Genomic DNA, 15,660 nt, shown 5'->3' with positions numbered 1-15,660 from the left:
GGAAGTTTCGATGAATTTTAGGCTCTTATTTTGAATAAAAGGAATCAGCCATTTTTGAAAAATTTCATGACCCCGGACCTGCAAAAAAGTTCGAAAAACTTAAAATTTGTCAAAAATTTTTTTTTACTCGAAACGAACAAGAAAGTCTTAATTCACGTTCCTAACATCATTTCGGGTAGTTTTGGTGAATTCTAGGCTCTCATTTTGAATATAAGGACTTATCATTTTTTGAATTATTTCATGACCCCGGACATGCAAAAAAGTTCGAAAAACTTAACATTTTTCAAAATTTTTTTTTTACTCGAAACGAACAAGAAAGTCTTAATTCACGTTCCGAACATCATTTCGGGTAGTTTCGATTAATTTTAGGCTCTTATTTTGAATAAAAGGAATCAGCCATTTTTGAAAAATTTCATGACCCCGGACCTGCAAAAAAGTTGGAAAAACTTAAAATTTTTCAAACATTTTTTTTTACTCGAAACTAACAAGAAAGTCTTAATTCACGTTCCGAACATCATTTCGGGTAGTTTCGATGAATTTTAGGCACTTATTTTGAAGATAAGGAACCAGCCATTTTTGAAAAAGTTTCATGACCCCGGACATGCAAAAAAGTTCAAAAAATTTGAAAATTTTTCAAAATTTTTCTTTTACTCGAAACGAACAAGAAAGTCTTAAGTCACGTTCCAAACATCATTTCGGGTAGTTTCGATGAATTTTTGGCACTTATTTTGAAGATAAGGACTCATCATTTTTTGAAATATTTCATGACCCCGGACCTGCAAAAAAGTTCGAAAAACTTAAAATTTTTCAAAAATTTTTTTTTACTCGAAACGAACAAGAAAGTCTTAATTCACGTTCCGAACATCATTTCGGGTAGTTTCGATGAATTTTAGGCACTTATTTTGAAGATAAGGAACCAGCCATTTTTGAAAAAATTTCATGACCCTGGACCTGCAAAAAAGTTCAAAAAATTTGAAATTTTTCAAAAATATTTTTTTTACTCGAAACGAACAAGAAAGTCTTAATTCACGTTCCGAACATCATTTCGGGTAGTTTCGATGAATTTTAGGCACTTATTTGAAAATAAGGAATCAGCCATTTTTGAAAAATTTCATGACCCCGGACCTGCAAAAAGTTCGAAAAACTTAAAATTTTTCAAAAATTTTTTTTTACTCGAAACGAACAAGAAAGTCTTAATTCACGTTCCAAACATCATTTCGGGAAGTTTCGATGAATTTTAGGCACTTATTTTGAAGATAAGGAACCAGCCATTTTTGAAAAAATTTGATGACCCCGGAACTGCAAAAAAGTTCAAAAAATTGGAAATTTTTCAAAAATTTTTTTTTACTCGAAACGAACAAGAAAGTCTTAATTCACGTTCCAAACATCATTTCGGGAAGTTTCGATGAATTTTAGGCACTTATTTTGAAGATAAGGAACCAGCCATTTTTGAAAAAATTTGATGACCCCGGACCTGCAAAAAAGTTCAAAAAACTTAAAATTTTTCAAAATTTTTTTTCCTCGAAACGAACAAGAAAGGCTTAATTCACGTTCCTAACATCATTTCGGGTAGTTTCGGTGTTTTTTAGGCACTTATTTTGAATATAAGGAATCAGCCATTTTTGAAAAATTTCATGACCCCGGACCTGCAAAAAAGTTCGAAAAACTTAAAATTTTTCAAAAAATTTTTTTTACTCGAAACGAACAAGAAAGTCTTAATTCACGTTCCGAACATCATTTCGGGTAGTTTCGATGAATTTTAGGCACTTATTTTGAAGATAAGGAATCAGCCATTTTTGAAAAATTTCATGACCCCGGACCTGCAAAAAAGTTCGAAAAACTTAAAATTTTTCAAAAATTTTTTTTTACTCGAAACAAACAAGAAAGTCTTAAGTCACGTTCCGAACATCATTTCGGGTAGTTTCGATGAATTTTAGGCACTTATTTTGAAGATAAGGACTGAGCCATTTTTGAAAAATTTCATGACCCCGGACCTGCAAAAAAGTTCGAAAAACTTAAAATTTTTCAAAATTTTTTTTTACTCGAAACGAACAAGAAAGTCTCAATTCACATTCCGAACATCATTTCGGGTAGTTTCGATGAATTTTAGGCACTTATTTTGAAGATAAGGAACCAGCCATTTTTGAAAAAATTTCATGACCCCGGACCTGCAAAAAAGTTCAAAAAATTTGAAATTTTCCAAAAATTTTTTTTTACTCGAAACGAACAAAAAAGTCTTAAATCACGTTCCGAACATCATTTCGGGTAGTTTAGATGAATTTTAGGCACTTATTTTGAAGATAAGGAATCAGCCATTTTTGAAAAATTTCATGACCCCGGACTTGCAAAAAAGTTCGAAAAACTTGAAATTTTTCAAAAATTTTTTTTTACTCGAAACGGACAAGAAAGTCTTAATTCACTTTCCGAACATCATTTCGGGTAGTTTCGATCAATTTTAGGCACTTATTTTGAAGATAAGGAATCAGCCATTTTTGAAATATTTCATGACCCCGGACCTGCAAAAAAGTTCGAAAAACTTACAATTTTTCAAAAAATTTTTTTTTACTCGAAACGAACAAGAAAGTCTTAATTCACGTTCCGAACATCATTTCGGGTAATTTCGATGAATTTTAGGCTCTTATTTTGAATATAAGGACTTAGCATTTTTTGAAATATTTCATGAACCCCGACCTGCAAAAAAGTTCGAAAAACTTAAAATTTTTCAAAAATTTTTTTTACTCGAAACGAGCAAGAAAGTCTTAATTCACTTTCCGAACATCATTTCGGGTAGTTTCGATCAATTTTAGGCACTTATTTTGAAGATAAGGAATCAGCCATTTTTGAAATATTTCATGACCCCGGTCCTGCAAAAAAGTTCGAAAAACTTAAAATTTTTCAAAAATTTTTTTTTACTCGAAACGAACAAAAAAGTCTTAATTCACGTTCCAAACATCATTTCGGGTAGTTTCGATGTATTTTAGGCACTTATTTTGAAGATAAGGACTTAGCCATTTTTCAAAAATTTCATGACCCCGGACATGCAAAAAAGTTGCAAAATTTGAAATTTTTCAAAAATTTTTTTTTACTCGAAACGAACAAGAAAGGCTTAATTGACGTTCCGAACATCATTTCGGGTAGTTTCGGTGTTTTTTAGGCACTTATTTTGAAGATAAGGAATCATCCATTTTTGAAAAATTTCATGACCCCGGACCTGCAAAAAAGTTCGAAAAACTTAAAATTTTTCAAAAAATTTTTTTTACTGGAAACGAACAAGAAAGTCTTAATTGACGTTCCGATCATCATTTCGGGTAGTTTCGGTGTTTTTTAGGCACTTATTTTGAAGATAAGGAATCAGCCATTTTTGAAAAATTTCATGACCCCGGACCTGCAAAAAAGTTCGAAAAACTTAAAATTTTTCAAAAAATTTTTTTTACTCGCAACGAACAAGAAAGTCTTAATTGACGTTCCGATCATCATTTCGGGTAGTTTCGATGAATTTTAGGCACTTATTTTGAAGATAAGGACTTAGCATTTTTTGAAATATTTCGTGAACCCGGACCTGCAAAAAAGTTCGAAAAACTTAAAATTTTTCAAAAATTTTTTTTACTCGAAACGGACAAGAAAGTCTTAATTCACTTTCCGAACATCATTTCGGGAAATTTCGATCAATTTTAGGCACTTATTTTGAAGATAAGGAATCAGCCATTTTTGAAATATTTCATGACCCCGGACCTGCAAAAAAGTTCGAAAAACTTAAAATTTTTCAAAAATTTTTTTTTACTCGAAACGAACAAGAAAGTCTTAATTCACGTTCCGAACATCATTTCGGGTAGTTTCGATCAATTTTAGGCACTTATTTTGAGGATAAGGAATCAGCCATTTTTGAAATATTTCATGACCCCGGACCTGCAAAAAGTTCGAAAAACTTAAAATTTTTCAAAAATTTTTTTTACTCGAAACGAACAAGAAAGTCTTTATTCACGTTCCGAACATCATTTCGGGTAGTTTCGATCAATTTTAGGCACTTATTTGGAAGATAAGGAATCAGCCATTTTTTAAATATTTCATGACCCGGGAGCTGCAAAGAAGTTCGAAAAACTTAAAATTTTCCAAAATTTTTTTTTTACTCGAAACGAACAAGAAAGTCTTTATTCACGTTCCGAACATCATTTCGGGTAGTTTCGATGAATTTTAGGCACTTATTTTGAAGATAAGGACTTAGCATTTTTTGAAAAATTTCATGAACCCCGACCTGCAAAAAAGTTCGAAAAACTTAAAATTTTTCAAAAATTTTTTTTACTCGAAACGGACAAGAAAGTCTTAATTCACTTTCCGAACATCATTTCGGGTAGTTTCGATCAATTTTAGGCACTTATTTTGAAGATAAGGAATCAGCCATTTTTGAAATATTTCATGACCCCGGTCCTGCAAAAAAGTTCGAAAAACTTAAAATTTTTCAAAAATTTTTTTTTACTCGAAACGAACAAAAAAGTCTTAATTCACGTTCCAAACATCATTTCGGGTAGTTTCGATGTATCTTAGGCACTTATTTTGAAGATAAGGAATCAGCCATTTTTGAAATATTTCATGACCCCGGACCTGCAAAAAAGTTCGAAAAACTTAAAATTTTTCAAAAATTTTTTTTTACTCTAAACGAACAAGAAAGTCTTAATTCACGTTCCGAACATCATTTCGGGTAGTTTCGATGAATTTTAGGCACTTATTTTGAGGATAAGGAATCAGCCATTTTTGAAATATTTCATGACCCCGGACCTGCAAAAAGTTCGAAAAACTTAAAATTTTTCAAAAATTTTTTTTACTCGAAACGAACAAGAAAGTCTTTATTCACGTTCCGAACATTATTTCGGGTAGTTTCGATGAATTTTAGGCACTTATTTTGAAGATAAGGAATCAGCCATTTTTGAAAAATTTCCTGACCCCGGACCTGCAAAAAAGTTTGAAAAACTTAAAATTTTTCAAAAATTTTTTTTTACTCGAAACGAACAAGAAAGTCTTAATTCACGTTCCAAACATCATTTCGGGAAGTTTCGATGAATTTTAGGCACTTATTTTGAAGATAAGGAACCAGCCATTTTTGAAAAAATTTCATGACCCCGGACCTGCAAAAAAGTTCAAAAAATTTGAAATTTTTCAAAAAATTTTTTTTACTCGAAACGAACAAGAAAGTCTTAATTCACGTTCCGAACATCATTTCGGGTAGTTTTGGTGAATTCTAGGCTCTCATTTTGAATATAAGGACTTATCATTTTTTGAAATATTTCATGACCCCGGACCTGCAAAAAAGTTCGAAAAACTTAAAATTTTTCAAAAATTTTTTTTTACTCGAAACGAACAAGAAAGTCTTAATTCACGTTCCAAACATCATTTCGGGAAGTTTCGATGAATTTTAGGCACTTATTTTGAAGATAAGGAACCAGCCATTTTTGAAAAAATTTCATGACCCCGGACCTGCAAAAAAGTTCAAAAAATTTGAAATTTTTCAAAAATTTTTTTTTACTCGAAACGAACAAGAAAGTCTTAATTCACGTTCCGAACATCATTTCGGGTAGTTTTGGTGAATTCTAGGCTCTCATTTTGAATATAAGGACTTATCATTTTTTGAAATATTTCATGACCCCGGACCTGCAAAAAAGTTCGAAAAACTGAAAATTTTTCAAAAATTTTTTTTTACTCGAAACGAGCAAGAAAGTCTTCATTCACGTTCCGAACATCATTTCGGGTAGCTTCGGTGAATTTTAGGCTCTCTTTTTGAATATAAGGACTTGTCATTTTTTGAAAAATTTCATGACCCCGGACCTGCAAAAAAGTTCGAAAAACTTAAAATTTTTCAAAAAAATATTTTTACTCAAAACAACCGAAAATGCTAAGAAAATACCTTTCTGAAATGTTTTGATGATATTTGGTTGAACCTTCAAGTGACATCTAGAAAAAAGTGAGAAATAAATTACCTAGAATGTTTGAGACTAGAGCTTGAAAAACACAAAAAATTTGAAATTTTCCAAAAAAAATATTTTCTAAAGAAACGACCAAGAAAGTCTTAATTCCCGTTCCAAACATCATTTCGGGAAGTTTCAATGAATTTTAGGCACTTATTTTGAAGATAAGGAACCAGCCATTTTTGAAAAAATTTCATGACCCCGGACCTGCAAAAAAGTTCAAAAAATTTGAAATTTTTCAAAAATTTTTTTTTACTCGAAACGAACAAGAAAGTCTTAAGTCACGTTCCAAACATCATTTCGGGTAGTTTCGATGAATTTTAGGCACTTATTTTGAAGATAAGGAACCAGCCATTTTTGAAAAAATTTCATGACCCCGGACCTGCAAAAAAGTTCAAAAAATTTGAAATTTTTCAAAAATTTTTTTTTACTCGAAACGAACAAGAAAGTCTTAAGTCACGTTCCAAACAGCATTTCGGGTAGTTTCGATGAATTTTAGGCACTTATTTTGAAGATAAGGACTTAGCCATTTTTGAAAAATTTCATGACCCCGGACCTGCAAAAAAGTTCGAAAAACTTAAAATTCTTCAAAAATTTTTTTTCACTCGAAACGAACAAGAAAGTCTTAATTCACGTTCCGAACATCATTTCGGGTAGTTTCGATGAATTTTAGGCACTTATTTTGAAGATAAGGAATCAGCCATTTTTGAAAAATTTCATGACCCCGGACCTGCAAAAAAGTTCGAAAAACTTAAAATTTTTCAAAAATTTTTTTTTACTCGAAACGAACAAGAAAGTCTTAATTCACGTTCTGAACATCATTTCGGGTAGTTTTGGTGAATTCTAGGCTCTCATTTTGAATATAAGGACTTATCATTTTTTGAAATATTTCATGACCCCGGACCTGCAAAAAAGTTCGAAAAACTTAAAATTTTTCAAAAATTTTTTTTTACTCGAAACGAGCAAGAAAGTCTTCATTCACGTTCCGAACATCATTTCGGGTAGCTTCGGTGAATTTTGGGCTCTCTTTTTGAATATAAGGACTTATCATTTTTTGAAAAATTTCATGACCCCGGACCTGCAAAAAAGTTCGAAAAACTTAAAATTTTTCAAAAAAATATTTTTACTCAAAACAACCGAAAATGCTAAGAAAATACCTTTCTGAAATGTTTTGATGATATTTGGTTGAACCTTCAAGTGACATCTAGAAAAAAGTGAGAAATAAATTACCTAGAATGTTTGAGACTAGAGCTTGAAAAACACAAAAAATTTGAAATTTTCCAAAAAAAATATTTTCTAAAGAAACGACCAAGAAAGTCTTAATTTAGGTTCCAAAAATCATTTCGGGTAGTTTCGATGAATTTTAGGCACTTATTTTGAATATAAGGAATCAGCCATTTTTGAAAAAATTTCATGACCCCGGACCTGCAAAAAAGTTGCAAAATTTGAAATTTTTCAAAAATTTTTTTTTACTCGAAACGAACAAGAAAGGCTTAATTCACGTTCCGAACATCATTTCGGGTAGTTTCGGTGTTTTTTAGGCACTTATTTTGAAGATAAGGAATCAGCCATTTTTGAAAAATTTCATGACCCCGGACCTGCAAAAAAGTTCGAAAAACTTAAAATTTTTCAAAAAATTTTTTTTCCTCGAAACGAACAAGAAAGTCTTAATTCACGTTCCGAACATCATTTCGGGTAGTTTCGATGAATTTTAGGCACTTATTTTGAATATAAGGAATCAGCCATTTTTGAAAAAATTTCATGACCCCGGACCTGCAAAAAAGTTGCAAAATTTAAAATTTTTCAAAAATTTTTTTTACTCGAAACGAACAAGAAAGGCTTAATTCACGTTCCGAACATCATTTCGGGTAGTTTCGGTGTTTTTTAGGCACTTATTTTGAAGATAAGGAATCAGCCATTTTTGAAAAATTTCATGACCCCGGACCTGCAAAAAAGTTCGAAAAACTTAAAATTTTTCAAAAAATTTTTTTTACTCGAAACGAACAAGAAAGTCTTAATTGATGTTCCGATCATCATTTCGGGTAGTTTCGGTGTTTTTTAGGCACTTATTTTGAAGATAAGGAATCAGCCATTTTTGAAAAATTTCATGACCCCGGACCTGCAAAAAAGTTCGAAAAACTTAAAATTTTTCAAAAATTTTTTTTTACTCGAAACGAACAAGAAAGTCTTAATTCACGTTCCGAACATCATTTCGGGTAATTTCGATGAATTTTAGGCTCTTATTTTGAATTTAAGGACTTAGCATTTTTTGAAACATTTCGTGACTCCAGACCTGCAAAAAAGTTCAAAAAATTTCAAATTTTTCAAAAAATTTTTTTACTTGAAACGATAAAGAAAGTCTCAATTCACGTTCCGAACATCATTTCGGGTAGTTTCGATCAATTTTAGGCACTTATTTTGAAGATAAGGAATCAGCCATTTTTGAAATATTTCATGACCCCGGACCTGGAAAAAAGTTCGAAAAACTTAAAATTTTTCAAAAATTTTTTTTTACTCGAAACGAGCAAGAAAGTCTTAATTCACGTTCCGAACATCATTTCGGGTAGTTTCGATGAATTTTAGGCACTTATTTTGAGGATAAGGAATCAGCCATTTTTGAAATATTTCATGACCCTGGACCTGCAAAAAGTTCGAAAAACTTAAAATTTTTCAAAAATTTTTTTTACTCGAAACGAACAAGAAAGTCTTTATTCACGTTCCGAACATTATTTCGGGTAGTTTCGATGAATTTTAGGCACTTATTTTGAAGATAAGGAATCAGCCCAGTTTTGAAAAATTTCCTGACCCCGGACCTGCAAAAAAGTTTGAAAAACTTAAAATTTTTCAAAAATTTTTTTTTACTCGAAACGAACAAGAAAGTCTTAATTCACGTTCCGAACATCATTTCGGGTAGTTTCGATGAATTTTAGGCACTTATTTTGAGGATAAGGAATCAGCCATTTTTGAAATATTTCATGACCCCGGACCTGCAAAAAGTTCGAAAAACTTAAAATTTTTCAAAAATTTTTTTTACTCGAAACGAACAAGAAAGTCTTTATTCACGTTCCGAACATTATTTCGGGTAGTTTCGATGAATTTTAGGCACTTATTTTGAAGATAAGGAATCAGCCCAGTTTTGAAAAATTTCCTGACCCCGGACCTGCAAAAAAGTTTGAAAAACTTAAAATTTTTCAAAAATTTTTTTTTACTCGAAACGAACAAGAAAGTCTTAATTCACGTTCCAAACATCATTTCGGGAAGTTTCGATGAATTTTAGGCACTTATTTTGAAGATAAGGAACCAGCCATTTTTGAAAAAATTTCATGACCCCGGACCTGCAAAAAAGTTCAAAAAATTTGAAATTTTTCAAAAATTTTTTTTTACTCGAAACGAACAAGAAAGTCTTAATTCACGTTCCGAACATCATTTCGGGTAGTTTTGGTGAATTCTAGGCTCTCATTTTGAATATAAGGACTTATCATTTTTTGAAATATTTCATGACCCCGGACCTGCAAAAAAGTTTTAAAAACTTAAAATTTTTCAAAAATTTTTTTTTACTCGAAACGAGCAAGAAAGTCTTCATTCACGTTCCGAACATCATTTCGGGTAGCTTCGGTGAATTTTAGGCTCTCTTTTTGAATATAAGGACTTATCATTTTTTGAAAAATTTCATGACCCCGGACCTGCAAATAAGTTCGAAAAACTTAAAATTTTTCAAAAAAATATTTTTACTCAAAACAACCGAAAATAATAAGAAAATACCTTTCTGAAATGTTTTGATGATATTTGGTTGAACCTTCAAGTGACATCTAGAAAAAAGTGAGAAATAAATTACCTAGAATGTTTGAGACTAGAGCTTGAAAAACACAAAAAATTTGAAATTTTCCAAAAAAAATATTTTCTAAAGAAACGACCAAGAAAGTCTTAATTCACGTTCCAAACATCATTTCGGGAAGTTTCGATGAATTTTAGGCACTTATTTTGAAGATAAGGAACCAGCCATTTTTGAAAAAATTTCATGACCCCGGACCTGCAAAAAAGTTCAAAAAATTTGAAATTTTTCAAAAAATTTTTTTTACTCGAAACGAACAAGAGAGTCTCAAGTCACGTTCCAAACATCATTTCAGGTAGTTTCGATGAATTTTAGGCACTTATTTTGAAGATAAGGACTCAGCCATTTTTGAAAAATTTCATGACCCCGGACCTGCAAAAAAGTTCGAAAAACTTAAAATTTTTCAAAAAATTTTTTTGACTCGAAACGAACAAGAAAGTCTTAATTCACGTTCCGAACATCATTTCGGGTAGTTTCGATGAATTTTAGGCACTTATTTTGAAGATAAGGAATCAGCCATTTTTGACAAATTTCATGACCCCGGACCTGCAAAAAAGTTCGAAAAACTTAAAATTTTTCAAAAATTTTTTTTTACTCGAAACGAACAAGAAAGTCTTAATTCACGTTCCGAACATCATTTCGGGTAGTTTTGGTGAATTCTAGGCTCTCATTTTGAATATAAGGACTTATCATTTTTTGAAATATTTCATGACCCCGGACCTGCAAAAAAGTTCAAAAAATTTCAAATTTTTCAAAAATTTTTTTTACTTGAAACGATAAAGAAAGTCTCAATTCACGTTCCGAACATCATTTCGGGTAGTTTCGATCAATTTTAGGCACTTATTTTGAAGATAAGGAATCAGCCATTTTTGAAATATTTCATGACCCCGGACCTGGAAAAAAGTTCGAAAAACTTAAAATTTTTCAAAAATTTTTTTTTACTCGAAACGAACAAGAAAGTCTTAAGTCACGTTCCAAACATCATTTCGGGTAGTTTCGATGAATTTTAGGCACTTATTTTGAAGATAAGGACTCAGCCATTTTTGAAAAATTTCATGACCCCGGACCTGCAAAAAAGTTCGAAAAACTTAAAATTTTTCAAAAATTTTTTTTTACTCGAAACGAACAAGAAAGTCTTAATTCACGTTCCGAACATCATTTCGGGTAGTTTTGGTGAATTCTAGGCTCTCATTTTGAATATAAGGACTTATCATTTTTTGAAATATTTCATGACCCCGGACCTGCAAAAAAGTTCGAAAAACTTAAAATTTTTCAAAAATTTTTTCTTACTCGAAACGAGCAAGAAAGTCTTCATTCACGTTCCGAACATCATTTCGGGTAGCTTCGGTGAATTTTAGGCTCTCTTTTTGAATATAAGGACTTATCATTTTTTGAAAAATTTCATGACACCGGACCTGCAAAAAAGTTCGAAAAACTTAAAATTTTTCAAAAAAATATTTTTACTCAAAACAACCAAAAATGCTAAGAAAATACCTTTCTGAAATGTTTTGATGATATTTGGTTGAACCTTCAAGTGACATCTAGAAAAAAGTGAGAAATAAATTACCTAGAATGTTTGAGACTAGAGCTTGAAAAACACAAAAAATTTGAAATTTTCCAAAAAAAATATTTTCTAAAGAAACGACCAAGAAAGTCTTAATTTAGGTTCCAAAAATCATTTCGGGTAGTTTCGATGAATTTTAGGCACTTATTTTGAAGATAAGGACTGAGCCATTTTTGAAAAATTTCATGACCCCGGACCTGCAAAAAAGTTCGAAAAACTTAAAATTTTTCAAAAAAATATTTTTACTCAAAACAACCGAAAATGCTAAGAAAATACCTTTCTGAAATGTTTTGATGATATTTGGTTGAACCTTCAAGTGACATCTAGAAAAAAGTGAGAAATAAATTACCTAGAATGTTTGAGACTAGAGCTTGAAAAACACAAAAAATTTGAAATTTTCCAAAAAAAATATTTTCTAAAGAAACGACCAAGAAAGTCTTAATTTAGGTTCCAAAAATCATTTCGGGTAGTTTCGATGAATTTTAGGCACTTATTTTGAAGATAAGGACTGAGCCATTTTTGAAAAATTTCATGACCCCGGACCTGCAAAAAGTTCGAAAAACGTAAAATTTTTCAAAAATTTTTTTTTACTCGAAACGAACAAGAAAGTCTTAATTCACGTTCCGAACATCATTTCGGGTAGTTTCGATGAATTTTAGGCACCTATTTTGAAGATAAGGAATCAGCCATTTTTGAAAAATTTCATGACCCCGGACCTGCAAAAAAGTTCGAAAAACTTAAAATTTTTCAAAAATTTTTTTTTACTCGAAACGAACAAGAAAGTCTTAAGTCACGTTCCGAACATCATTTCGGGTAGTTTCGATGAATTTTAGGCACTTATTTTGAAGATAAGGAATCAGCCATTTTTGAAAAATTTCATGACCCCGGACCTGCAAAAAAGTTCGAAAAACTTAAAATTTTTCGAAAATTTTTTTTTACTCGAAACGAACAAGAAAGTCTTAATTCACGTTCCGAACATCATTTTGGGTAGTTTTGGTGAATTCTAGGCTCTCATTTTGAATATAAGGACTTATCATTTTTTGAAATATTTCATGACCCCGGACCTGCAAAAAAGTTCGAAAAACTTAAAATTTTTCAAAAAAATATTTTTACTCAAAACAACCGAAAATGCTAAGAAAATACCTTTCTGAAATGTTTTGATGATATTTGGTTGAACCTTCAAGTGACATCTAGAAAAAAGTGAGAAATAAATTACCTAGAATGTTTGAGACTAGAGCTTGAAAAACACAAAAAATTTGAAATTTTCCAAAAAAAATATTTTCTAAAGAAACGACCAAGAAAGTCTTAATTTAGGTTCCAAAAATCATTTCGGGTAGTTTCGATGAATTTTAGGCACTTATTTTGAAGATAAGGACTCAGCCATTTTTGAAAAATTTCATGACCCGGGAGCTGCAAAGAAGTTCGAAAAACTTAAAATTTTCCAAAATTTTTTTTTTACTCGAAACGAACAAGAAAGTCTTAAGTCACGTTCCAAACATCATTTCGGGTAGTTTCGATGTATTTTAGGCACTTATTTTGAAGATAAGGACTTAGCCATTTTTCAAAAATTTCATGACCCCGGACATGCAAAAAAGTTCGAAAAACTTAAAATTTTTCAAAAATTTTTTTTTACTCGAAACGAACAAGAAAGTCTTAAGTCACGTTCCAAACATCATTTCGGGTAGTTTCGATGTATTTTAGGCACTTATTTTGAAGATAAGGACTTAGCCATTTTTCAAAAATTTCATGACCCCGGACATGCAAAAAAGTTCGAAAAACTTAAAATTTTTCAAAAATTTTTTTTACTCGAAACGAACAAGAAAGTCTTAATTCACGTTCCGAACATCATTTCGGGTAGTTTCGATGAATTTTAGGCACTTATTTTGAAGATAAGGAATCAGCCATTTTTGAATTATTTCATGACCCCGGACCTGCAAAAAAGTTTGAAAAACTTAAGATTTTTCAAAAATTTTTTTTTACTCGAAACGAACAAGAAAGTCTTAAGTCACGTTCCAAACATCATTTCGGGTAGTTTCGATGTATTTTAGGCACTTATTTTGAAGATAAGGACTTAGCAATTTTTCAAAAATTTCATGACCCCGGACATGCAAAAAAGTTCGAAAAACTTAAAATTTTTCAAAAATTTTTTTTACTCGAAACGAACAAGAAAGTCTTAATTCACGTTCCGAACATCATTTCGGGTAGTTTCGATGAATTTTAGGCACTTATTTTGAAGATAAGGAACCAGCCATTTTTGAAAAAATTTCATGACCCCGGACCTGCAAAAAAGTTCAAAAAATTTGAAATTTTCCAAAAATTTTTTTTTACTCGAAACGAACAAAAAAGTCTTAAATCACGTTCCGAACATCATTTCGGGTAGTTTTGATGAATTTTAGGCACTTATTTTGAAGATAAGGAATCAGCCATTTTTGAAATATTTCATGACCCCGGACCTGCAAAAAAGTTCAAAAAACTTAAAATTTTTCAAAAATTTTTTTTACTCGAAACGAACAAGAAAGTCTTAAGTCACGTTCCAAACATCATTTCGGGTAGTTTCGATGTATTTTAGGCACTTATTTTGAAGATAAGGACTTAGCCATTTTTCAAAAATTTCATGACCCCGGACATGCAAAAAGGTTCGAAAAACTTAAAATTTTTCAAAAATTTTTTTTTACTCGAAACGAACAAGAAAGTCTTAAGTCACGTTCCAAACATCATTTCGGGTAGTTTCGATGTATTTTAGGCACTTATTTTGAAGATAAGGACTTAGCAATTTTTCAAAAATTTCATGACCCCGGACATGCATAAAAGTTCAAAAAATTTGAAATTTTCCAAAAATTTTTTTTTACTCGAAACGAACAAAAAAGTCTTAAATCACGTTCCGAACATCATTTCGGGTAGTTTTGATGAATTTTAGGCACTTATTTTGAAGATAAGGAATCAGCCATTTTTGAAAGAATTTCATGACCCCGGACCTGCAAAAAAGTTCGAAAAACATAAAATTTTTCAAAAATATTTTTTACTCGAAACGAACAAGAAAGTCTCAATTCACGTTCCGAACATCATTTCGAGTAGTTAAGATGAATTTTACGCACTTATTTTGAAGATAAGGAATCAGCCATTTTTGAAAAATTTCATGACCCCGGACCTGCAAAAAAGTTCAAAAACTTAAAAATTTTCAAAAATTTTCTTTTACTCGAAACGAACAGGAAAGTTTTAATTCACGTTCCGAACATCATTTCGGGTAGTTTCGATGAATTTTAGGCACTTATTTTGAAGATAAGGAATCAGCCATTTTTGAAAGAATTTCATGACCCCGGACCTGCAAAAAAGTTCGAAAAACATAAAATTTTTCAAAAATATTTTTTACTCGAAACGAACAAGAAAGTCTCAATTCACGTTCCGAACATCATTTCGAGTAGTTAAGATGAATTTTACGCACTTATTTTGAAGATAAGGAATCAGCCATTTTTGAAAAATTTCATGACCCCGGACCTGCAAAAAAGTTCAAAAACTTAAAAATTTTCAAAAATTTTCTTTTACTCGAAACGAACAGGAAAGTTTTAATTCACGTTCCGAACATCATTTCGGGTAGTTTCGATGAATTTTAGGCACTTCTTTTGAAGATAAGGAATCAGCCATTTTTGAAAAATTTCATGACCCCGGACCTGCAAAAAAGTTTGAAAAACTTAAAATTTGTCAAAAATTTTTTTTTACTCGAAACGAACAAGAAAGTCTTAATTCATGTTCCGAACATCATTTCGGGTAGTTTCGATGAATTTTTGGCACTTATTTTGAAGATAAGGACTTATCATTTTTTGAAATATTTCATGACCCCGGACCTGCAAGAAAGTTCGAAAAACTTAAAATTTTCAAAAATTTTTTTTACTCGAAACGAACAAGAAAGTCTTAATTCACGTTCCGAACACCATTTCGAGTAGTTTCGATGAATTTTAGGCACTTATTTTGAAGATAAGGAATCAGCCATTTTTGAAAAATTTCATGACCCCGGACCTGCAAAAAAGTTCGAAAAATTTGAAATTTTCCAAAAAAAATATTTTCTAAAGAAACGACCAAGAAAGTCTTAATTCACGTTCCAAACATCATTTCGGGTAGTTTCGATGTATTTTAGGCACTTATTTTGAAGATAAGGACTTAGCCATTTTTCAAAAATTTCATGACCCCGGACATGCAAAAAAGTTCGAAAAACTTAAAATTTTTAAAAAATTTTTTTTACTCGAAACGAACAAGAAAGTCTTAATTCATGTTCCGAACATCATTTCGGGTAGTTTCGATGAATTTTAGGC

The 15,660-nt window shown here is 31.1% G+C and overlaps 1 long non-coding RNA gene across 1 annotated transcript in view; it reads right to left on the bottom strand.

Moving 5' to 3' along the window:
• LOC148957689 (uncharacterized) overlaps window positions 1-15,660 on the bottom strand; it is a 190,774-nt gene that overhangs the window by 131,322 nt on the left and 43,792 nt on the right. The window lies entirely within an intron of this gene.

This window comes from Rhopilema esculentum, chromosome 21, assembly GCF_057945365.1.
Source record: "Rhopilema esculentum isolate cy_ngs chromosome 21, ASM5794536v1, whole genome shotgun sequence".
NCBI classification, from domain to species: domain Eukaryota; kingdom Metazoa; phylum Cnidaria; class Scyphozoa; order Rhizostomeae; family Rhizostomatidae; genus Rhopilema; species Rhopilema esculentum.
The sequence above is the reverse complement of the archived record's forward strand: the minus strand, read 5'-3'. Positions and strand labels throughout refer to the sequence as shown.